Raw genomic sequence first — 26,805 nt, 5'->3', positions numbered from 1 at the left:
TGTATATCCAGCTGCCCATTCCTCTCATTGTAAATCTCCCAATCATTAACATATTTGATTTGGTAACCCCACTTCATTGACTGAGCCTAATACCAGAAACCATGTTAAGCTATCTGATCAGAGAAATGAAAAGGGCAGATGAAGAGATTCCCAATTTAATGTGAGGACAGTAAATGTTGATTTTGGTTCAGAAAATGTTGAACTGATTTTGTTAAACATGCCTAACAAAGTTAAATAGCTTTCAATACAAATGACTTGTTAATAGGGGTTAACTCTCCATTGTGTTTTGTAAACCTGGTACTGGAATTTTAGACTTTTCAAAGCATTAAACCACCTTTCTCCAACAGAGCCTAAAAGCTCCCTGCTATTGAAGGCTACTTTATTGGGACTTTCAAGTCCAAACTAAATGTATAATTGCAAAGAAAAGCATAACTATTATTCTATCATTGAAAGATATTACTCAACTCTTATTTCCCTGGCTGCAGTCCCTACATAATTCATGTTTGAGATATAGGATTCATTGTTGGCAGTGCTCATGTTTTCCTCATTAAAATATATTCTGCACTTGTATAAAAACAAAGAACTTTAAATCCCAAATATGTATGAACTAGAGTGAGCTCTTAAAAATGGCAGACATCACTCAAAGTTATTTTGTAAAATGGTTCGCTTTCTTGTTTCCCTTTCAGTTGACTCAAGAACTGTAGTAAGCTCAGGAAGATGAGAATGATGAAACTCCAGCGTCCAAAACAGATATGACAGGTCTATTAAAAACCAAAGAGATTATTGGTTAAATTGGGTTTCAAGAAGTTTGTCTTAGTCATTGGGCACACAACTATTCCTTTAAAAAATGCAGAGGAAGGGAAAGGTATGTAAAATGTTATACTTGCAGTGTGGTTTTAAAAAACTAAAATCAACCGCAAGCTTTTGGTATAAGAATAAACCCAGAACCTAAGTTATTAGTAGCATCTAGTTTACACATACCACAGTTTCAACAACCATCAGGCAATGGGCATGTAAGTGAGCAAATAGTGTACCTCACACCCTGGGGTTTTGTTACCAAGTACATTTAGTTTTTGCCAATTGACAAACATTGCAACTCCATTAACCTTAGTTAATAGCTTGTATTTATTTGCCTGTTTATTATTATTATTTTTAAAGAACAACTATTGGCAACAGCAATCTGTCAAAACTTCTGCTTCAAAATGTTGTCGTTTATTATTATTTTTTCTCTTCCATTTTTTTTAATTCCAAGGGCTCGGAGTGGATCTGAGGTCAGATTTTTATTTTCAGGGAGGTTGGAAAAAGACAAAATGAAGATAGCAATAGCACTTAGATTTATATACCACTTCACAGCAGCTTTACAGCCCTCTCTAATCTATTTATAGAATCAGTATATTGCCCCCCAATAATCCACCTTGGAAGGATGGAAATCTTGTTTTATCCACCTTGGAAGGATGGAAATCTGAATCAACCTGGTGAGCAGTGAAGGGCTATGAAAATTTTTACTACCACACTGTGGGCATGGCTTATGCAGGACGTCCTGCATTTTCTTTCAACATCTTTCAGTGCAAATTGGGTACTCTGGGGTGGAGCTCCATTTTTGCTGCCCCACTGCGTTACCCCCATCCAGGCAGTAGTCCACCCTTTCTGGTAAGATTTAATCTGCTGAATTGCAGGCAGCTGGCAGGCAGCAGAAGTAGTAGTAGTTTGCAGTACTGCACTCTAACCACTGCAGCACTCCACCTAAGATGGAGGTTAGTTGAAATTAGAAGTCTCCTTCATGGATAGATATGAAAACCTCTTACTCCATTTTCCTGCCATAATTGTCAGGAATATGAGAAGCTATGCTTTTGCTGTGCAGAGAGAGAGAAAAAATTCTGTCTTGCATGTGAAATAATTGTTTTTTCTTGTGTAAAGAGTGATCAGTCAATGTCCAGTTGAATGCAATATGCTTAAAACTTCCCACATTTGAAATCTTTAAGATTCACAAGAAGAGCTGTTGTCTCTATCCATCACATTATGGCATTTCAACAGTGGGGAAAAAGTTGCAAGGTTAATATATCAAAATGGAGTGTTCGTTATTGTTGTTGTTGTTGTTGTTTAATTATTATAGCCACCCAAATCCACTGAACTCTGTGAGGCATGTAACCTTCTCCCCCAATATTCCATAAAAACAGATCAAGCTTTATTTATTTATTTATTTATTTATTCATTCATTCATTCATTCATTCATTTATTTATTTATTTTAGGTTTGTATGCCGCCCCTCTCTGTAGACTCGGGGCGGCTAACAACAATAGTGAAACAACATATAACAAATCTAATATTTAAAATAATTTGAGAAACACTAATTTAAAAAACCAAACATACACACAAACATACCATGCATAAATTGTATAAGCCTAGGGGGAAGGGCATCTCTCAGTTCCCCCATTCCTGACGACCGGGGGAAGGATGTAATTAAAAAAACAAGTTTTTTAAAGAATTTTTTAAAAAAAATTCGAAATCTTAGTCAAGATTATAAAGCTTTTCAGTTTTTTTCAAGATGGGGATAATCATAAAAGGGAATTAAACATGAAGTTAACCAACAGTAAATATGAGAAGGAGGAAATATGAAATATACATATATCTCACAGGTTGGCATCATTCACACTTGTTCTACTCATATTTAATTTGTTGGGTTTTTTTAAAAAAAGAAATACATTTTCCATTCCATTCTGCATTCTTTGGGGAGAAAAGACAGTGTCAGAGTTCCAAATAGCATCCCAAACTAAATCAGAGTCCAAAGCAAAGAATTCCTCAAAGTTCCAATTTATTAACAGAGCCAGGTTGGTACATCTGGGTCAAACCTGTATCTGAAGTCTCCTGGGTTTTACCATCCAGTTGAAAGTTCAAGTCCTTGTCCCCACACCCACAAATTCATCACATTATCCAATCTTCAATTGCATGCTAGCAGAATCTACCCTTATGCATCATTGGCCAAATAATTGGCCTGCAGAAGGTTGCGTCGGGGCTGGAAGGACATGACCCCTTCCAAGATGTCAGTCTTGCGAGAAAATGCGAGGCCGCCATCCCCAAGCTTTGTGCATCATTGTGTAAGTGCTTCCAGATCTGGGGTGTGTGGCCAGCAAGCCCGATTTAAAGGGCTGCACCACATGTCTCCTTCCTTTCCCCCAGGCCTCTGTCAGCGTGAACACCCACCCGCCCTCCCTATCTTTCAGTATGCCTGCCGGGGTCACCCTATGGGGCTGAATAGGAATTTTTTGCGGCTTCTGCATCTTAGCAGTGGCCATTTTTTCATCTATTCCACACTGCAGAGGAGGATGGATTGGTTAGGGCAGTGATGGCGAACCTATGACATGCGTGTCAGCACTGACACGCGTAGCCATTTTCAGTGACACGTGGCCGGAGAAACGGAGAGCTTTAGGGAGTGGCCAAGATGCAAATCTCCTCGCTTTCCAATTTCCCACCGACTGCAAGCAGGTACAGCAAGCGCAATTATTATTATTTTTCCTCTCCCCTTAATTTTGTTTTGCACTAATTTAAAAAAAAATTGCGCTGGTTGCAATTTTAATTTCACTCCCAGGGCTATTTACCCAGGGGTCCTACTTTGCTTACATTAAACTGCTCATCCCGTAAACAAATATTGCTCCACCAAGAAATCTACTCCAACCTCCCCTCCTTCGCTTCTTTCCCTCCACGAGCAGTGTGCGGTGTCCCCTCTCCTTGGGTCGATCGCATCTGGGAGGGCGGAATAACTTAATTGCTGTTTCCTCTTATAGCTGTTACAGGAGACGGTGCTAAGGTAAACCCTTACCGGTTTAAACGTAAAGGATGAGGGGTTATTAATTTGTTTTTAAAAAAAATCATGCCGGGCTCGCAAAAAAGAGAGTCCGAAAAAAGAACTGCGTGGACGTCGCACCGTTTGCTTCCTCCTTTGGCGGCTCGTAACTAGATTGTTACAACCCCCGCCCCCCTTGATAAGCTTTTTCTTGAATCTGACCAGTTTGGGGGGGTCACACACCCCCTGCCCAGGAAAGAGTTGCAGCAGGAAAGCAGCACATTTGAAAAGCGCACTGCTTTCCCGTAAAGCCGGCTTTCCTGGCTGGTACAGGGCTTTCCCGGGCAGCTGGCTTGAGCCTTGTGCTGGTTAGCAAAGCCATCTGCCCGCCGGAGACGTGGAGAGAAAGAAGGGAAAAAGAGGGAGGGAAAGTGGAGAGGAAAGAAGGAGGGAGGGAGGGAAGGGAGAGAAAAGTGAACGAGAGGTAGAGAGAAAGGGAGGAAGAGAGGAAGGAAGGAAGAGATAAATATAAAGGGAGAGAGGGAGAAAGAGAGGGAAAGGGAGGGGAAGGAAGGAAAAGAGAGAGAGAAAGAGAAAAAAGTGGAAGGGAGAGAGAAGGAAAGAAAGGAAGGGAGAGAGAGAGAGAGAAGATAGGAAGGAAGAGAGAGAGTGAGAGAGAGCAAGAAAGAAAGAGTGAGAGATGAGAGAGGAAGGAAGAGAGTGAGAGAGAGTGAGAGTGTTTTTTTCTCAAGGTGACACACCACCCGAGTTATGCTCGGTTTTTTGGTGAATTTTGACACACCAAGCTCAAAAGGTTGCCCATCACTGGGTTAGGGGGTGTCTCGCAGTTAGTTTTGATTTGGTCAATTGGCTCTCCCTTTGGTCACTGGGGTTGGCAGGTTAGGGGTGGAAATGGACAGTGATAGCAACTCCATGTTCTCCTTTGGGCATCTTTAAAAAATGATGGGCAGCCTCTCACCAGGACCTCAAGGTACCTTGTGGCCAGCGCAACTGGAGGGGGGATGTCCTTAGGACTCAACTAACCCAATAACCGGACAGGAATTGGATGGTGACCCCTCCCACACACTAAGGCGTGGCCAGGTACCAGGTGAAGGCATCAGTACCTTCACCTGGTTCAGCAAGGAGCTACGCACATAGTTGCCCAAGAATGTTATGGAGTAGTATTTCTACCCCAAAGTTATTTGTGGCCTCTGCAGGTCCTGGTTATTTGTTAATAATCATTAAAGTTTGGTTTAACTCAATAAAGTGATCCTATTTAATTCCAGCTATTGTTGTCCATGTTCCTTTTCCTCATCCGGCGCAACTCCTTCCATACAGGTGCAGAGGTGCAGAGACCTTGGCTTTCTGGAAGGAATTTGTTATGGCTACATACTAACAACCTCATTTTTCAACAATAGAAAATGCATTGGCCCGGAAGCGGAGTAAAGATGCTGAGACAGTTTATGGGTTAAATATAGGGTCACTTTATTAAATTAGCATAAATTTAAATAATGTAACTTTAAATACGTAAATTTAAATATTTAAATTCAACTATAAACAAAGGACCTGCAGAGGCCAAAAACTAATTGGGCGGAAATTCCTGCCATAACCTTCCTGGGCAACATTGGGCAAAAACTCCTTGCTGAACCAGGTGAAGGTAGCCACCTTCACCTGGATCTGAGCCACGCCCTTTGGCGTATGGAAGGAGCTCACCCTCCAAACCCCAAGGGAAATTGGATCCAGTGAATCCCATGGGCATCCTCTCTCCAATCCCCGAAGTTGTAAGAACCTATAGTTCATGGAGAGAGGCGGTCCATCATCCTTTTAAAAGATGCCCAAAGGAGCATGCACAGTCGCTCCTACTGCCCATTTCCGCCCCTAACCTCCCAACCCCAGTGACCAGAGGGAAGCCTAATTACAATATCTATATGGTGCCGCACCCCCTAACCATTCCATCTGTATCGTCAGTGTGGAATAGGCGAAAAAATGGCCACCTCTAAAGGGGAAGCCATAAAAATTCCTATTCAGCCCTGAAGCAACCTCCTTCGGACACACTGTTGATAGAGGAGGGCGGGCGGGTGTTCGCTTTGGGACTCAGCAAAACAAGGAGGATGTCCGGACCGCCCTTAAATAGGGCGATCCGGGACCTCCTCCCCGGCCCTGCATGCAGCACGCCACCTTGGCGTGCTGCCAAAAGCCAAATTTTCAGTTTCACCGGAAACCGGAGGTTCGGAGCTCCGCAGAGCTTGAGACAGCGTCCCCCGGCTCCGGGGGCAATTTTGGCCAGCGGTTTAAGCCGCTGACTGGGCATTAATGGAATAGTATAGACTATGGCAGGCCAAAGATCCCAAATAAAATGGTTTTGGCCTGACAGAGAATCTGCCTGCCTGTCTGCCTGCCTGCCTATCATCTGTGTCTATCATGTGCCCATACAAGGGGGAGAGGATAATTACCCAAGGTTAATGTTTAATCAACCCAGAAGTCTTTTGGAGCTTCTAGTTCCTTGGAATTATCTACTCATTTCCCTTATATGAGCATTGGTGGCGCAGTGGTTAGAGTGCAGTACTGCAAGCTGCTTCTGCTGACTGCAGTTCACCGGTTCAAATCTCACCAGGCTCAAGTTTGACTCAGCCTTCCATCCTTCCCAGGTTGATAAAATGAAGACCCAGATTGTTGAGGGCAATATGCTGACTCTGTAAACTGCTTAGAGATGGCTGTAGTGCACTGTGAAACGGTATATAAGTCTAAGTGCTATTGCTAGTGCTATACATTTGAAGGAAAACTTGGTGATGTTCAAACTTGCAATTCTCCAAAGCACCTGAAGGCAGAACAAGAAGCAATGGATAGAAACAAATCAAGAAGAGACCCAATCTAGAACTGAGCAGAAATTTCCTGAGTGAGAACATTTAATCAATGGAACGACGTGTCTGCAGAAATCATTGGTGTTCCAAAATTGGAGATTTTAAAGAAGAGATTGGACAGTGATTTGTCTGAAGTGTTATAGGACTTCTTGCTTGAGTTGGGGTGGGGGGTGGGCTAGAATACCTCAAGGTCCCTTCTAACTCTGTTATTCTGTAGTTTGTGATTTCCCTTACTTGGTGACTTCTTGACATGATACTGCCACATTTTGGTAGCAGTCCATTTAGAATAATCTCCTGAGTTGGGGAAGGAGGAAGGGAAGTGGTCTTTCCCTGTGAATGCACCAAAGCAGTAAAAAAAAAAACCATTCTAGCCATTTCCTCTTAACTCAAATGAACTCTGGCACCAGCAGGTTTTATGGTATCTCAATTTCCTTGCTGTCCCTACAACTCTCTTTTGTTACATTTTTAAAAGGCCATCTCTCCCCTGAGCTGCCCCAAAATTGCAGATATCACTCTATGATGGGTGACCTCACCTCTAATGATTATTTTAGATCAAGGATGTCAAATTCGCAATCTGCTTCTGCTGACTGCAGTTCACCGGTTCAAATCTCACCAGGCTCAAGTTTGACTCAGCCTTCCATCCTTCCCAGGTTGATAAAATGAAGACCCAGATTGTTGAGGGCAATATGCTGACTCTGTAAACTGCTTAGAGATGGCTGTAGTGCACTGTGAAACGGTATATAAGTCTAAGTGCTATTGCTAGTGCTATACATTTGAAGGAAAACTTGGTGATGTTCAAACTTGCAATTCTCCAAAGCACCTGAAGGCAGAACAAGAAGCAATGGATAGAAACAAATCAAGAAGAGACCCAATCTAGAACTGAGCAGAAATTTCCTGAGTGAGAACATTTAATCAATGGAACGACGTGTCTGCAGAAATCATTGGTGTTCCAAAATTGGAGATTTTAAAGAAGAGATTGGACAGTGATTTGTCTGAAGTGTTATAGGACTTCTTGCTTGAGTTGGGGTGGGGGGTGGGCTAGAATACCTCAAGGTCCCTTCTAACTCTGTTATTCTGTAGTTTGTGATTTCCCTTACTTGGTGACTTCTTGACATGATACTGCCACATTTTGGTAGCAGTCCATTTAGAATAATCTCCTGAGTTGGGGAAGGAGGAAGAGAAGTGGTCTTTCCCTGTGAATGCACCAAAGCAGTAAAAAAAAAACCATTCTAGCCATTTCCTCTTAACTCAAATGAACTCTGGCACCAGCAGGTTTTATGGTATCTCAATTTCCTTGCTGTCCCTACAACTCTCTTTTGTTACATTTTTAAAAGGCCATCTCTCCCCTGAGCTGCCCCAAAATTGCAGATATCACTCTATGATGGGTGACCTCACCTCTAATGATTATTTTAGATCAAGGATGTCAAATTCACAATCTGCGGTCTGTGGTCCAGATGTTTCACACACTGGCCACGCCCAGACCGATTTTGGCAAAGGGAATAATGTACAATACATCATGTAACAACCATGTGATGCTGCAAGTATGACACCCCTGTTTTAGATGGAGATCCAAGGACCAAATCAGGAACTTTTTACCTGAACAAATCTCAAGTACCTTCCCTGCTCCATCTGTGGCTTCTCCTTTTCTCCTGCCAGCAAGGTCACCTGGAAGAGTTAAACCAGACTCTGTGTCTAATCAAATGAAGACTAGAAGGGATACCTGGAAAAGGTTGGGCCACTAAAGTTGACCCTTTTGCAATTAACTGTTTTACTATGTAGCTATGTCCAGCACTGAGCTCTTATTTGGGGCTGTTCAAAAACAGCAACTCCAGGTCCATTTTAAGGAACCATTTCTAACCGTGTTATTTGAGGTGTGGAATCTAGCAAATATTTGCCTGGATTGTTGTGAAAAATAAATCACATTAAATGTTGTATACTTTAGAAGCTCCAATTGATGCATGCCACCTTCAAGATGTTGTTGGTGTTCCAGTACCAATAAATTCTAACCAGTTTGACCAACAACACAAGATGATGATGGAGCTGCAGTCCCAAAGTCTCTGAAAGGCTGTCTGTTGCCACCTATGACATCTGTGCTCTTTTGCTTCTGCAATGTGGCATCAGAATAGATGTAGAAATCTATAATCTCATCATAGTACTTTAGTTCTTAAAGTATTTAGAATGTGTTTAATATCCTTTTCGAAAATCATTTTAAAAATCTAAAAATAATGGGGGTTCACATTTCCCTCTCATAGATCCAAGTAGGAGAAATTTCCCCTGTGCTCAGTTCATAACCAGCAGAGGGAAAGCAAACCTCAGAGTTGGTGGTTTCCCCTGAACTTTTTTTTTAAAGGGATGTTTCCATCACTGTATATTGACTTTTGTTATGCTTCCAATAATAAATCATTTGATGATGTCATATTGTTACATTTGAATCCAAGTATAAATAAATGACCCCCTCCATAATGGCATATAAAACAGTTCATTTTGATTCACTCTACAAACTGTTTATGGGTTCGCTTGCAGTTTGGGGGATTTCACAAGAGAAGATTCACTGTTTCTTTCTGGCCATTCTCCAGACAAGACATGCTAACTTTGCCTAATTTCTGAAGACATTTGGTAAGAATGCTTCATAACACATGCATACAGTAGGTCTCTCTCATATAAACACATATAATTCCTTATAAAAATTAAAGTCACAGTTTTATGAGCTTCTCTAAAACAATAAGACAGTAAATTTTCTTGTTAAGGTTGTTCTATTGTTCTGAAGGCCTATTTTGTAAGTAGACTTTAATATGTATATGAATTCAGTGCTAATTCAGTGAAGCAGTGGATGTGATGTGCCTGTGCCTGGAAGCTGTAAAGGTCTGGATGGAGGCCAACAGGCTTAAGCTCAACCCAGACAAGATTGAGTGGCTGTGGGCATTTCCTCCAAAGGACCATCCAATCTGTCCATCCATTGTTCGGGGGGGGGATCCTACCCCCCTCAGACAGGATCCATAACTTGTGTGTCCTCCTGGATCCACAGCTGAGCCTTGATCACCACCACTCAGCTGTGGCCAGGGGGACCTTTGCCCAGGTTCACCTGGTTTACCAGTTGTGGCCCTATCTGGACCAGGAGCCTCTACACACAGTCACTCAGGCCCTCATCACCTCCCGTATTGATTATTGTAATGCTCTCTACATGGGGTTACCCTTGAAGCATGTTCGGAGACTGCAAATAGTCCAGAATGCAGCTGCACAAGCTGTCTGGGTGTATCTTGGTACACCCATATAACACCTATACTCCGTAAGCTGAACTGGCTTCCTATTAGTCTCCAGGCACAACTCAAGGTGTTGGTTATTACCTATAAAGCCCTACATGGCTCAGGGCCAGACTATTTACGGTACCGCCTCTTGCCGCATACCTCACAGAGACCTGTAAGAGCACACAGAGTTGGTCTCCTCTAGGTCCCATTGACTAAGCAATGCAGTTGGTGGAACCATGGGGGAGGGCCTTCTCTGTTGCCGCCACGACTCTATGGAAGCAACTCTCCCCCCCCAATGTCTGTACTGCTCCCATCTACTGGCCTTCCATAAGGCCACAAAGACCTGGCTTTGCCAGCATGCCTAGGGACTATAAATCAACAACTATCATGGCCAAAAGCCAATGAATGGTATGTATGCATGTTGTTGTGACTCTTTTATCATGGGTTTTTAATTAGAGTTTTGTTGTTTTAGATTTTATATTCGACTTCTCTTTTTTATGGTATTGTATTTATATTGTTTATTGTAGGCCGCCCTGAGTCCTTTGGGATTGGGCAGCATAGAAGTATGTATGTATGTATGTATGTATGTATGTATGTATGTATGTATGTATCCAATCTGTATAGTCTGGAGGACAGAAGGAAAAGGGGGAACATGATTGAAACATTTAAATATGTTAAAGGGTTAAATAAGGTCCATGAGGGAAGTGTTTTTAATAGGAAAGTGAACACAAGGACAAGGGGACACAATCTGAAGTTAGTTGGGGGAAAGATCAAAAGCAACATGAGAAAATATTATTTTACTGAAAGAGTAGTAGATCCTTGCAACAAACTTCCAGCAGACGTGGTTGGTAAATCCACAGTAACTGAATTTAAACATGCCTGGGAAAAACATATATCCATCCTAAGATAAAATACAGAAAATAGTATAAGGGCAGACTAAATGGATCATGAGGTCTTTTTCTGCCATCAGTCTTCTATGTTTGTATGTATGTATGTATGTATGTATGTATGTATGTATGTATGTACGTACGTACGTACGTACGTACGTACGTACGTACGTACGTACATACGAACAAACAAACAAACAAACAAACAAACATGCTTGCTGTGTCAACTGCACCCCTTAAAACAAAATTATAGTTTTTCACAGTGTAACAAAGGTGTAACATTATTTTCCAAAGATTATTAACTTGAGACAAAGGCTGAAGTAGTTGATTCAATCCAGTTTGAACACTCCTTGATCCAGAACAAAGCTTCATATTTATCAACAAGGCATGTGAGTGATTCTGGGGATATATAATGACTTCTTTTTTTAACAAAAGTTTTACAAGCCACATAAAAATCAACACCAAGCCACGTAAAAATTTAACAAAAGTTTTACAAGCCATATAAAATTAATAAAGAGCCGAAGCACGAAAGAAAGAATAAAAAATTATAAAACTTCCCATTTGTGTTATAGCAAACAGACAATTGCTTCTTTCTCTGTGGTTATAAACAAAGGTATTTTTTTTCTGTTATCCTTTTTTCATTATCATCAAAGCCACAAATTGTTAATTGTAGATATAGAAACAGAAGAAGAATGGGTATGCAAGTGAAGAGAGAAAAACAAAATTTTATTCAACTGTGTGACTTGGACCAGTTAGCCTACGCCACCTACAATAGAGGCAAAAAAGAAATAAAAAAGAAAATGAAAAGAAAGAAAAAGAGGGAGAAATCCTAAAATATGAATTGGATTGAAATGGAGTATTATTCAAATTGGGAGGAAAGTTACACTTTGTGATACTACATAAAAGGATGGCCAAATTTCTTTGATGGTTATTGAAGTCATTGATAGTCATTGAAGTCATAGTCACAGCTCTGGGTGCAGGTGACATTCGGATTGGTCAATGGCTTTCCTGTTCAGCCAATCTACCTGTAAGTTGGAGACTCTGGAGATGTGCTCTTTGGGCCGAGCACATGTCGGTAAACATGTGCTATGGTTGTTATATTGTCTATCAACAATAAAACGTGATGACCTGACGTCCCTTGAAAATGGTGCAGCGCTAGATGTGCCACTCTCAGCTCCAACTAATTGATGTTGTTTTGAAGCTCTTCCGGGAACCATCAACCTTGGGTCACCCAGGATTGTAAGTGGACACCCCAGCCGAAAAGGCTGGGGTCTGGGATTATGCTGAAATGGGTGGGCTTTTTGAATAGACAGGCTTTTTCCCATAGCTGTAGATGTCTATCAGTCTAGGGATCGGAGCACCCTCTGAGGGATTTGGATTCATGTGTTGGAATTGCTGCTTCCTGATCTTTGATTTAGTAGCAGGAGCCATTGCAGAGTTAGAGTTAGGATTAGGATCTTGAGCAATCATGCCTGGCCTTGCCTTCTTAGAGCAAAGCTTCACCAATATATTTCTGAGAAAGTGAAAACATATGCTACTGCCTGTTGTTTTACAAGGAGTACCTTGAATTGCCACTGCGTTTTTATTTCACTCTTTGCATCTAACTACCTGGAAAGCATAACCTTCCCAACATACCATACTAATATTGTTAGCCACAATTGCTGGCATGGAGGTAAGAGACTTCATTTAACTGAAGATTAACTTGTTTAATATCTGTGATAATGGCTATCACAAACTCCAATTAAATAGCCTGGAGCTACTTTCAGCTATTTAAATTTACTGTGGTTGTTTCTGGAAAGACATTGCGCTGTTTTGAGGTTTTTAACTGTGCTGCATTTATTTTTCCTGAATGAACAAGTAGCTCACTTCTAACACAGAATTGCTATCTGCAGCATATGTGTACTAATTGCTTCCATATCAGTGTGACGTACAGATGTGAATTTGCAGAAGTGAATTTGAGGGTGGGAGTAGAAACCAGACTGTACACAGTTACATATACAGCTGGAAGCCAACAGGTATATAGATGGAGGCACTGGTACTACTGAATCCATCAGAAACTGTAGTTCACTGGTTAAGCAGTGACAGGAAGGAAGGAAGCAAGGAAGGAAGGAAGGAAGGAAGCAAGAAAGGAAGGAAGGAAGGAAGGGAGGGAGGGAGGAAGGAAGGAAGGAAGGAAGGAAGGGTATTTTTAATGTTACATTATGTTATTAAAACATCTCAGCCAGTTTGGGCTAGTGATTAAGTGTCTGTCTGCCTGTCTGCCTGTCTGTCTGCCTGTCTGTCCCTTTATCTCTCTCTCTCTGTCCCACCTCATAGGTTTGTTGTTGTGGGGAAAATAGGAGGGAAAAGCATTAGATATGTTTGCCACATTGGGTTATTTGTATTTATTATTTGTAAAAATAATAATGGTAGGGTACAAATAAATACTAAAAACTTCACAAATTACAGTATTCACATTATTCAAATTGTTGAAAACGTCTGGATAAATCATACATTTAACCTGATGCAATATAAATGTCACTTCGACTAAATCAAATGAGGCGTTTGTTCTCATCTTCCTGGTTTGTCTCATTCTCTCTCACATACTTTGGGGAGGGTTTCTCCAATCCCCAAAGCATGAAAACAAAGTTGTGAATCTGAATGAGAAACCAGCTGGAACATATAAGGGATAAGCTTTTCTCTAACTCCCGGTGACAAAAGACAAAGCATCAGCTTTGCCACAAGAGAAGCAGCACTAGGATCACATCCTAGCCAACCTTTCATCTACCACAACTTCAGGGCATCACTTGAAGGAATCTTTCCAGCATTGAAGCTTTCCCACTTTAATAAAACAGTTTTCTGTAACCATGATATAATTCAATTTCTTTTTTTCCCCTCCCTTACATGAGGCAAAACTATTCTGCAAGATATATCCAAGGTATGAGTTGTAAGGTCCTTCTTAGCTGTAATGTAATCACTTGGTTGAAAATATGCCTCTGAAAAGCTGTTTTTGAACTAGACAGGATATACCTAGAGCCCAAAATTTTGCTATCCAAAGGCCAAGTTCCTGTTGCTCTAAAATCATCCTAGCCAAATGGTACTTAAGCACACACAGCAGTTTGAGCCAATAATTAAGAGTTCCTTTATGATTTCTTTTTCTACAAGAAAGAAATTCTATCCCAGAGCCGAATAGTGTCTGTGGTTACAGGTTGAATGATATCCCTTTCCTCAAACTTCTAGCCTGAACACTGAATGCATCATGTGCTAGCTACGCTCAGTTTAGTGAAGGGGGAAAAAGTCCTGATACATCATGTAACGTCGCCATGACAACATGAGTTTCACACCCCTGGCACTATCTCACTATCTCACCACATACAGTAGTACGTCCGAAGTTAAGAATCTATAATTTGATGACATGAGAATGCCCTAAGGCAGATGCAACAAATCACATGTTATAATCATGGAATGCTGCAACATCATGAAAACCTGGCTTTACAGGTTGGCCTGAGGATCAAATGGGGGAGTTCCACCCTGGAGGTGGCTGCTAGATTGAAAGCAAATTTCACCTTCCACCAGTGATGGGCTACCAATGTTTACTACTACACTGTGGGTGTGACTTATGCATTTTGTTTCAACATCTTTCAGTGCAAATTGGGTGCTCTGGGGTGGAGCTCCAAATTTTGCTAATGGAACTGCGTTCCTGACCTTTCCCGTAGGAGCCCATCACTGCCTCCCACCCACTTGATCTTTTCTCCCCACCCATCATTTTGATTATCATATCGATGCATTATTCTCATTGTGGGGAGTTTTTATATATTTTTTATTCTATTATTCTAATTCTCACTTTTTATTTTTCTACCTTTTTATTATTATATGCTACCTAGATTAACACTAAAGAGAGACAGGAAGCAAATAAATTAAGCAAATAAATACAATAGGCTGAGTTTCTTTATGCTCAGATATTTGGCCTTCATGAAGCCTTTCAAGTTGCAAAATGCACCCAGTGGTGGGCTCCTGCCAGTACAGCTAATTGCGTGCAGCTCCACGGCTCTGGCATGCAAATGTGCGATTGAGTACAATGTTGCTACCCACACATGTGCAGGTAGCAAAATCTTGCACGGAGATTTTTTTATTTTATTTTATTTTATTTTATTTTATTTTATTTTATTTTATTTTATTTTATTTTATTTTATTTTATTTTATTTTATTTTATTTTATTTTATTTTATTTTATTTTATTTTATTTTATTTTATTTTATTTTATTTTATTTTATTTTATTTTATTTTATTTTATTTTATTTTATTTTATTTTATTTTATTTTATTTATTAGATTTGTATGCCGCCCCTCTCCAGAGACTCGGAGCGACTTACAACAACAATACATGTGCACATGCGCTTCAGTGAGTTTTTTTGCTTTTCCACGTGCGGGGAAGCAAAAAACCTCACTGAAATGTGTGTCCCCCCTGCAGAAAGGGGGACGGGAAGCAAATTTGCACTCAATCCCACACTCACGTGCCAGAGACATGGAGTTGTGTGTAATTAGCTGTACTGGCAGGAGCCCACCACTACATGTGCCCCATCTTTGCAAGGGAGTCTTCATATTTTTTTTTCGGGGGGGGGGGTTAGAGGGGAGATAAAGAGCTGGGGTGGCGCAGCAGGTAGAGTGCTGTACTGCAGGCCACTGAAGCTTACTGTAGATCTATTGTTGTGAGCCGCCCCGAGTTTGGGGAGAGGGGCGGCATATAAATCCATTAAATCTAATCTAATCTGCAGGTCAGCGATTCAAATCTCACCATTGGCCCAAGGTTGACTCAGCCTTCCATCCTTCTGACGTAGGTAAAATGAGGACCTGGATTGTGGGGGCAATAGGCTGGCTCTGTTTTAAAAAAGTGCTATTGCTAACATGTTGTAAGCCACCCTGAGTCTAAGGAGAAGGGCTGCATAAAAATCAAATAAATAAATGAATGAATGAATGAATGAATGAATGAATGAATGAACAAATGAATGAACTAATAAATAAATAAACGAACGAACGAACGAACGAACAAACAAACAAACAAACAAACAAACAAACAAACAAACAAACAAACAAACAAACAAATTCATTTATTTTTAACAATGCCCTGTTTCTTGGTCAAATTGGTTGTTGCAATAAACTAGACAAACATGGAAAATGCTATGTAGAAAGATAAGACAATCTGCAACATTTGTGAAGGCTAGGCACCAGGTCTATAGAGTTTTAATGGATGAAAAACTCACTTGAACACTTTCAGAAATATTTCTTCCATTCAAACCAGGATAGATTCCCATTCTATTTCTATTTTCTCTCTCTCAGGGCCATCTGAAGCTTGGCATTACTAACCAGTCTAACTCTACCATCTTTAAACAGGGTGCATTTGTTGCTGGAAAGTAGTCACTGCAAAAGGAAATGGAAACACCCTGTCTGGGATGCAAAGGAATTATTATTTTTTGTTACAACCCTTCAATTACTCATTTGCAAACAAGCCAATCAGCTTCAAAGCTTGGATAATTCTTTGTCGAGAACAATGATTTCTTACAGATGTTAAGCCATTTGGGGCCAATATAAGAACCACCTCAAAACAAATAGGGTCCCTGTTAATATGTCAAAGGGACTCAAGATGTAAGAGCTGATTCAGTTTTAATGATATTATGCCATTAGTCCTGTTTCAAAAATTAGTTACTACATTTTGTGCCACTTTGAGCAATTAATCCTTCCTAAAATAAACAAGCTGATTCAGATTCCATTATCTTGACAATTCACAATAAACCCTGAAATCAGGGACTGCTGTTCTCTTTAGTCATTTGATCTTATAAATAATTCTGAATTTATGTCACATGCTGGTCAATGTTATAATCACCTCATTGCTACTTAAACAATTGCCAAAAATATGGCAAGCAACAGGCAACCTCTAAAGTCCTTAATTTAATTTACTTTCATGGATTTCCTTCTTATGTAGAAAGCTGAGTGGTAAGAGGCAAGAGTTTTTTCATAAGGTTTTTTTGGCCATTAATTGGCCAAAAATGCTTTTTAATGTAAGAGTTATGGAGATGTTGGGCTGTCTTCTTCTGGTCTATCTTAAATTCCCAATTTATCTTTTCAAGCAAAAGGAAGAAAGAGAATTAATGAGATTATTTACTTGTATAAAATTATTTGATCTGTATTTTCAGCCAGTGCCACCATTACCAAAACAAAATACATCTGAGCAATTGACTACAGCTGGTCAGCAATTTGTATAGCAAAGGACAAAATGGTTGCAATCTGTAAACAGCTCACCAAGTTATGATGAATATGTAACTCTATTGTGATGAAATGAGTAAGTACCTTTTTGTGGTAAGGTACCTGTGTACCTTACACACAGGTAGTCCTCGACTTACAGCAGTTCATTTAGTGACCATTCAAAGTTACAACAGCACTGAAAAAAGTGACATGACCACTTCCCACAGATTCAACTGTTGCACCCAGTTGAATGCAAATCATTGGATACATAATTTACATTCAGATGCTTGACAAAAGACTCACATTTATGATGTCCCCAGAGTCATGTGATCCTCTTTAGTCATGTGATCTTCTTTTGCAACCTTGTGACAAGCAAAGTCAGATTCACATAACAATCTGATCTGGTAGATGATGGAGCATACTTAATAAATATTGGGCATTACATTCAACTGCAACACAATGCCATTTGCAGATTAGAGATTCACATATTTTTAAAAAATCAAATCAAATCTGAGAATGATTGACATTATGAATTAAAATTAAAAGATCAGTGGTGGCATTCTTTTGCCCATCTTTTAGTAAACAACCATTTTCACTAATCCCATTCCTAAATATAAATGTCCCAACAATTAAAAGTTATTTTCAGAAGTGTACAATTTCAGAAGTGTAAATCTACACAGCCAATTATTTATAAAAAGTTGGAGAGAGCTAAGGAAATGTTCAAATGGATATAACTGTAAAGCAAGTTTTCCTTTAATGCATTTGAGGGTGGCAATATATTAACTGATGGAATATGATGGAAAAACATGTCAGAGTGACTTTTAATGCAAGGGCATGCCAGATGGATTTCCATAATTTGCTCCACTTAACAGCATGAGATTAATAAAGCAAAGAAATTTTATAATAGCAACCCTGATGAGCTGTCCATTGCAAGCATAGAATATTTCCAAGAAGTAGAAGTATTTTCAAACACAGCTTCATTTAATATTTTTTTTCATATCTGCAATAAAGATTCTAATTTGCTAAGTCTCCCTTAGGAATCTTCCGAAATCTAGTTGAGAACTGAATTATTACCAGGGATCTATGATTTACTGTTGCGTCAGGATATGAAGTCTGCTACTTAACAAACTCCTTATACTTCCACCTTTGCAGAAGCATAGGCTCCTCCTGGATAACAAGGTTTAAACTTAGACTAGAGACATTCTATCATGCCACAAACAATTGATCAGATTATCCATGCCATATTCCATGGTCAGAATTATTTAGTAAGATGAACAGCTGGTTCCCCAGGTGAGACAAAGTGTACAACAACTACTGATCTCGGTATTTATGGCAGCCAAAAATTTTGCAACCATGGAGACAGCTGCTACAACCTTCCAATACATTCTTACTTCCAATACATTCTTACTTGATAAATATAATGGGAATTTATGTATATGTATATGTATCACATGTTTTTTGCTGATTTTTTTTTTTAAATTAAGGGAGACTAGGGTGGCACCATTTCGGCCTTGTTCTGGCCTGATCAGCTAGCCACACCCTTACTGGGATTTTATATATAAATATATAGAGAGATAGAGATATATAGATATATAAATAGATATATAAATATAAATGATATATTCCCATTTATTTATTTAAAATATACAGAGAGGCAAAAAGGAGCTATGACGTTCCTTCAATATACCAGGGTGATCCACACCACCCCAGTCATATGGCAGTCCAATCTCTTTTTGATTGTGTTGAATGTTGGGGCATTCATAACCTCCACTAGCAATATATGGTCAGCTTACTTAAGGAATTAATACTTAAGACCAGAATTTGCACAAACAATTCAAATTCTACACCATTCCTTCTGCCAAGTTTCTAACAGGTTTCTGACTCCTGGACTCTGTAACCTTTTCTTTTCAATTCTAAAATATTGGAAAGATTGCAGGAAGCATGTTTTTTCCAGGCTGAATTTCAAGAGGACTTAGAATCACATGAAAGAAGGGGATTAATATTTTAACTTTTTCTTATTCTTGTTGTGGAAACTGTGATAATATGGAACACCCTAGAGCAGTGATTGCAAACCACACATGGCACTTGGACCCATTTCACCTGGCACGCGTGGTGGTGCCCATTCCTCTTCCGGATTTCTGGTGCACATATGCACAGCTAGTCTTCTGATTGCTGGCATGCATGTCCACATGACAATCAGCTGACCTTCCTGCATGTGGCTGTGCCAGAAACCAGAAGATCAGCCAGCCAGATGATTTTTGCGCACAGATACATGTCAGTAACTGGGAGACTAGCTGACCGGTATGCATGGGTGCTCTGGAAAGAGGAAGTTTATTTCCTGGCACATGCATGCCCACTGGGCAGCTCCTTTTAGTGGGAATGCGCAACTATCATACTATCGACACTCGCTGCCCAGGATCCATGTTAGAGGCCATTTATGTCAGCAAAGCAGTACTGCCTCTTTGCCTACACTGCTGCCTCTTTGGAGAGGTAGCGGCAGCTCTTCCTCCTGACAGCCTCACTCTAAACCTCAGAGTTTGCTTTGCAGGGGGAAGTGAAAGGTTCTAGGGGAGGAACTCCCTTTGCAGAGGCAGATGCAGCTCCTCCTTTTTCTCCTGCCAGCTTCACTTTAAACCTCTTAATGGGCAGGAGGGGAAAGGTCCTGGTAGTGATGGGGGAACATCCATGGTGCCAGCAACTGCAGCCATGTAAGAGGCAAGATTTCTCCAAGATGGTTAATTAACATTGCTTCTAAGTGCTTTTTGTTTTTGCCACTTGCCTCTTTGCAGCCATGCTGCGGAGAAGCCCCATTGGAGCGCCAATCAGCTGGGTGCATGGCGGTAGCCAGCACAAGAGAAGCGGGATGCCAGATGCTCAGCTCTGAAGCTCTGGTAAACTTTGCCCTTGAAAAGTTATGTAGGCAAGTCCTACGCCAGGTCAGCATGCCAGAAATTGCCTGACTGGCTCCATGGGGCTGCAGAGCAGAATGTCTGACTTCCCGCTTCTCTTGTGCTGGCTACCTCCAGGCACCCAGCTGATCAGCACACCAGCAGGGCTTCTCCGTAGCATGGCTGCAAAGAGGCAAGTGGCAAAGGCAAAAAGCAGTCAGTGGAGTGCAATGTTAATTAACCACTCAGAGAAATCTCACTTATTGCCATTTTTCAAGCCAAAGGTGCTTCAGAGGTGCATACGGACCCAGGAGGGGAAAAGGTCAGATAAATCAAGCAGCAAAGGAACAGTGGCTGTTGTCACCCCCTCCCTTCTTTCTGGAAAACAGGCCCCCATTTCTTACTCTTCTCTGGACTTACATCATCAGGCTCAACTTCAGGCAGCTTGCAAATGCGACCAAGCGACCAAGCGCAGCCACCTTCCTGGCCCCTTTTTCGGTGATTCCCACTCAGGGCTGGAAAGAAGAGGCAAGCAGACTTTTCAGAGAGCTATCCTAATCCACCCATCTGACTACCTCTCATCCAATGGAATGGGAGGGAGAACTCCCAATCCCTTTTCCAAGAAGCTGAAGGGACTGTGTAATCAATGAGCCAAACATTTTTTTCAGAGGCTACCTGAGCTCCAGCTTTCTTCCCTTGATCCTTTCCCTCCTCTTCAAGTGAAGCAGCTGAAAGGAAGTGAAGAAGCCATTGGCTGAAACTCAGTTGTGTGAACCAATCCAGCTCTGAATGCTTATCCTGCCTCATTAGGGGTAAACTAAGAATGTCTGGTGGAGTTGGGAGAAAAAATGGGGAAGGGAGAGAGTTTGGATCAGTTTCCTACCTCCTCTCCAGCCCTCCCGTCTTTTCCCCTGCTTGAGAAGCAGCTGCGTGAGGAGGAGTTTAGCTGGTTCAGGTAGGATTAGCTACCAAGTGGGGAAGCCATAGTGAATTCCAGGCTGGCATGTTTGCTGAGGGGAGGGTGGGCTAGAGAGCAATGCAGCCAGTGATGGGTTACCAAAATTTTTACTACCATGCTGTGGGCGTGGCTTATGCATTTCAACATCTTTCAGTGCAAATTGGGTGCTCTGGGGTGGAGCTCCAAATTTTGCTACCGGAACTGCATTCCTGAGCATTCCCATAAGAGCCCATCACTGAATGCAACCCATTGCGTTTAGGCATCGTGTGGCTCTGACTGCGTGAAAGAGAACAGGCATTGGGAGAAAAGTTTTTTGGCAGCTGTGCAAAGCTGCCTTTTACTTCCAACAACTGGAGGAAGGCATTTTTCTCACACCCATACAAATCAGCCGAGATTGTCTTCTGCCTTCCCTTATTGGTTACTGCAGATCCATGGGTAGAGTGGAGCATTGCTCAATGGGTCACATGTTAGCAGTAGGAGGCTGAGGTTTTTGCTCCTCTGGGGAACTGTCAGCTAGAATGGTCAGCTGGATGGATAGATGCTGCCTGAAGCATAAGGCTGGCAGGAGTTGCCACTGCCTGTGCAAAGGCAGGCCATATATATTAACCAATTCTTAGCCCCATTCTTTCTATGCTTAACTCTATGGATAAAACTGATGCTTAATTCATTTTCAGAGTAAGTTAAATTCTTTGTGGCTTTTTTCAAACTACCGGTATTATTTAATTGTATTGGTTATGTTAGCCAATTCATATGTGGATTCATAAGATTGAATTTTATCAGAGCTACTAAAATTAAATGTCCAAAATGAGAGGATATGAAAATAAGATTTTTAAGCCAGACCATTCCTCCTCATTTTCAAGTTGAAGCTAATGGAAAGTTATGAGGGTTTAGGTAAACAAATTGCACATGCATTCTTAAACACAAATAGTGGCAAACGAATGTAAATATTGTGTCTGTTTTAGAGGAGAAAAATAAAGTCTAAGGTTGACCCTGCATAAACTTTGATGATGGATTCACACTGATCCCCTTGGCTGTTGGAAAAAAAACCCTAAATTTTGCATGAAATTTCATGCTCAATCATGATGGTGTTTTAGAAAATAGAGTTTTTCAACCATGGTGGTTGCTATTAGGAGTCTAGAATTTATTTATTTTACTTAGTGATATGAAGATTTAAGAAACGACAACCAATATTGATAAACTTAGCCCACATAACTCATTAACTGCTTGTCTTTAAAGCAATGTGAACCCTAACCCATATTTCCAGCAGCATGGATTATATTACACTGTTTGGGGAATTCACGTTGTGGACATTTTCACAACATGGGGGGCCTTCTTATGATGAGAATTGAACAATTTGTACCATGGATGACCTTTCCATGCAAATATGATACATTTGGCTCTTATTTGAAAAGTTCATGAAAATAGTCCATCATAGATTTACACACACACATATACACACAGAGTACCAAAGACATCTAAGACCTGTACATACATTCTTCATCTTAGATATATTTCAGGGTTAAATGAGATTATTTGAAGAAAAATCTGCCACCATTTAAAAATCACGTTGAATGGTTTCAAAATGTCTAAGTCTGTTGATTTCAGAATTTTAGACAGGTTTTCTCTCTTCCCCAAATCCTACTATTCATCATGACAACAAATTGTACCACTTTCATGCTGCAACTTTTTAAATCTCCCTCAATCATCCAAAATCCACCGCTCCCACCATGGAAAGGCAAGCTCCCGCCCATCCCCGGGGCCAAGCCGCCGGCCTCCTGCCGTGGGCTGCCAGCCGGCCTTGGCAACATTTGATGTATAAAACGCACCCAATTTTAAAAACACATTTTTGAGGTAAAAAGGTGTGTCCTATACACCGAAAAATACAATAGGGAAGTAGTTCAATTTTCTTTAATTGCTATAAAAGTTCTGTTGTAGATAATGATTAAAATGATTTAATGTTTGTGTGTAAAAACATACTATTTAATTATTTCCTATTTTAAAAGTAATTAGAAACATAGAAACATAGAAAACTGACGGCAGAAAAAGACCTCATGGTCCATCTAGTCTGCCCTTATACTATTTCCTGTATTTTATCTTACAATGGATATATGTTTATCCCAGGCATGTTTAAATTCAGTTACTGTGGATTTACCAACCACGTCTGCTGGAAGTTTGTTCCAAGGATCTACTACTCTTTCAGTGAAATAATATTTTCTCACGTTGCTTTTGATCTTTCCCCCAACTAACTTCAGATTGTGTCCCCTTGTTCTTGTGTTCACTTTCTTATTAAAAACACTTCCCTCCTGAACCTTATTTAACCCTTTAACATATTTAAATGTTTTGATCATGTCCCCCCTTTTCCTTCTGTCCTCCAGACTATACAGATTGAGTTCATTAAGTCTTTCCTGATTAATTAAGGATCATACTAAGCTACTAGAGAAGAAAGGACAATAAAAAACCTATTAAGTATTCAATAAATAGTGCATAAACTTACTACTCCCACTGCAGCCCCCTCCCCCTCCGTGGGGGCAGCAGCCCATCACTGATTCTACCATACACTTAGCTGCTGTCAATATCTGGCCAACTAGGATTAAACTATTTGATTGGGGGGGCTGCTTGAAGTCTCAGGATTGTCACGTAACCTGGAAAGTTAACTGAACACCCCAGAAGATGGCAGTGGCAAACTACATCTGTAATACTGCCAAAAAAAACCTTACATGGATGAAGTCACCAAGAGTCAAGCTCGACTTGAGGGCGCCTTTACCTTTCTACGTGCTTACAAGCAAATTATATTTTTCTCCATTCCTTCACATGTTATTCTAGCAAATATATATTCTAGCAAACCTTTCCTCCACCCCATCAATAAATAAATAAATAAATAAATAAATAAATAAGAAAACACACACAAAACTCATTTATTTCAGAAATTCTTATTAAGACACCGAAGAGAAAAATTACTATCAGGATACTTCAGCTTTCTGCCTCGGAAGACCCTTCCTTGCCTTACAGTTCATGCCATGTGAATGCCGATTGCCATTTGCATGAATGGAGCTTTTGTCCAATTCATTTGGAGTTTCTTTCTTGCCACAAATGTTTTGAAAAGCAATTAAATTATTTGAAAAAGTAGCCAGTATGCCTGTTCTCAAACAGTAGCTACATTTAAAAGCAGTAACCCATGCTGCTCCACTTTCTTTTTATTCCAAAGGAAATGTAAGTTTTGGTCTGCAGTCGAACTGTGACACGCAAATACACACACACACACACACACACACACACACACACATAGACCATCAGATTTGTGACAGAAGAATATCTACCATTGAGTCTTAATAAGATGAAGCACTGCTGGCAGCAGTTTTAAGGTAAGTACTTATATGTCAGGTTAGAGTAGATTCTGGAGAACAATTGGTGCAGAGGGGCATCTGTCCCCTATATTGGGACAGCCCTGGATATCTTGAGGTAAAATTGTTGAATCCTTGCAGGAATGAAGGACTGAAATCTTGTAATAATAACGGTTCTTTATTAACGAGGAACAACGGTTCACAGAACTAAACAAAGACAAAACATGGCCGTGCCTGCAGCTATATATATGCCGGGCTGTCAGGCTGAGCCAACCAATCACCTTGTAGTATTTTCCCGTCCAAGGAATATGGGGCGGGTACAAGGCCTAACTGTCCTCTGGACACAACAAAAATGACAAGGATCACCTCAGTGATAAAATACATAATGAGAAATAGTTTGGGGTATGTTACATTTTACTCCCCATTCACCTCAGCTAAAGTTAGAATTTGCTCTGCCTCTCTTGCTTGGTTAAGAAACAGAGCAACCCATTCTCTGAAGCTCTCTGTCATCAGTTTTCGAGGAGGGGAAAAGACTTTCACAATATCCCCCCCCCCCCCTATTCTTCATCTGCAATTCAAAAAGCCGAGGTTTGCTACAGATAAGATGACACAGACAGAGAGATGGGCCAACTGAATAGATGATTTATATTTTGTATGTATCTTCCATGTACAATAATCAAGGATAATCCACTAGGGAGATATGCTTGTATTCTTGTTTGTCTAGCCAAGGAATGTAGTAGAGATTGACACCATTAGTTTAGAAGAAAAAGAGATGGGAGTTAATTTTATTAATACAACAATAAACAATCAAATGGCTTCAAAACTAAAAAGAATGTTTCTGCCTGTTTAAAAACAAGAAGCTCTTTGAAATTCGGCTGCTCTGGTGACCCTGTTTATAGTGTCCATTAGTAAAAGTGAATGTAGGGCAAGTGTCAATGCAAATTGTAAAACACAAACAGATTCATTGAATATAATTACAGATAGTCCTTGGATAACCACAATTGAGCTTGAAATTTCAGACTTTGCTTGCCATAAGGTTACAAAAGATAATGACATGACTCTGGGGCTCTGCATCTGTCATAAGTATGAACCAAGCATCTGAATTTTGGTCACACGACTATGGAGATGCTGCAATGGTCATAAGTGTGAAAAATTGTCATAAATAACACAGCATCATTAATTAGACTGAATGAAACTTGAGATTCTTTCTAAAATGTTTACCATTGGGAGGAGAGAAGGTTTTCTGCCACTGATGCTATAAAACACCTCCCCATGCACTTAAAACATAGAATCATAGGGCTGAAAGGAATTTTGGAGGTTTTCTACTTCAATTCCCCATGATGGTGAGCCTATGGCACACGTGCCACAGGTGGCACACAGAGCCATATCCGAGGGCACATGAGGCATTGCCTTATGTCAGCTCCAGCTGGCTTTTGGCCTTTCCTAAATAACAATAAATAATAATTTATTGGATTTGTATGCCGCCCCTCTCCGTAGACTCGGGGTGGCTAACAACAATAATAAACACAACATGTACAATCCAATAATAAAAAACAACTAAAAACCCCTATTATAAAACCAAACATACACACAAACATACCATGCATAACTTGTAATGGCCTAGGGGGAAGAGCTATCTCAACTCCCCCATGCCTGACGGTATAAATGAGTCTTGAGTAGTTTACGAAAGACAGGGAGGGTGTGGGGCAGTTCTAATCTCCGGGGGGAGTTGGTTCTAGAGGGCCGGGGCCATCACAGAGAAGGGTCTTCCCCTGGGGCCCGCCAAATGACATTGTTTAGTCGACGGGACCCGGAGAAGGCCAACTCTGTGGGACCTTATCGGTCACTTGTGGATGGTGAATAATGACCCAACGAGCTTACCAGAATTTCAATTCTGGTAGGCCCATTTTTTTTTTGCCTTCCCGAGGCTTCAGGAGGCTCTCCTAAATTTGGGGAGGGCAAAAAATGGCCCAACGGGTCTATCAGAGGTCCGGAGGCTTCAGTGAGGTCTGCGGGCATGTGCATGGGAAGTGTGAGGGCAGGTTGTGTGTTGGGGAAGGGAACTACATTATGGGTGTGGGCATGTGTGCGATCATTTGCATGCCCATTGGCACCTGAGCAAAAAACCTGTCTTATACTATGCCAATCAAATGGTGTTTCCAGCAACATATTAGACTTTTAGTAATTGTTTAATAGAAGATGTTAGATCCTTACAAGAATCAAACTGCAGACTCTCTGAGTAAGTAACAGTTCTTTTATTAGAGCAGAGGTGACGTTTCCTCGTTGCCAGATGTTAGATCCTTACAAGAATCAAACTGCAGACTCTTTTATTAGAGCAGACGGTAACGGTTCACAGAATGGAAACAAGGCAACAAGAACATGGCTGTGTCTGGCAGCTATATATATCCCAGGCTGCCAGGCTGAGCCAACCAATCATGTTGCAGTATTTTCCCGCCCAAGGAATATGGGGCGGGTACAAGGCCTAGCTGTCCTCTGGACACAACAGAACCATAGGGCTGAAAGGAACCTTGGAGGTTTTCTATTTTAACTCCCTGCCCAAAATAGATGGTTTCATACCATCTTGGACAAATAGTAATCCAATCTTTTATTGGAACCATCACCCAAAAC

The 26,805-nt window shown here is 40.7% G+C and overlaps 1 long non-coding RNA gene across 1 annotated transcript in view; it reads right to left on the bottom strand.

Annotated features, from left to right (window-relative positions):
* Positions 1–509: 509 nt before the first annotated feature.
* Positions 510–26,805, bottom strand: part of LOC139158659 (uncharacterized) — a 101,118-nt gene continuing 74,822 nt past the window's right edge. The window contains exons 2-3 of the long non-coding RNA XR_011557732.1: positions 8,238–8,306; positions 510–761 (exon numbers count right to left, since the gene is read on the bottom strand). This is a non-coding gene — a long non-coding RNA (uncharacterized lncRNA). The remainder of the gene's footprint in view (positions 762–8,237; positions 8,307–26,805) is intronic.

Source organism: Erythrolamprus reginae, chromosome 2, assembly GCF_031021105.1.
Source record: "Erythrolamprus reginae isolate rEryReg1 chromosome 2, rEryReg1.hap1, whole genome shotgun sequence".
Lineage (NCBI taxonomy): Eukaryota > Metazoa > Chordata > Lepidosauria > Squamata > Dipsadidae > Erythrolamprus > Erythrolamprus reginae.
The sequence above is the reverse complement of the archived record's forward strand: the minus strand, read 5'-3'. Positions and strand labels throughout refer to the sequence as shown.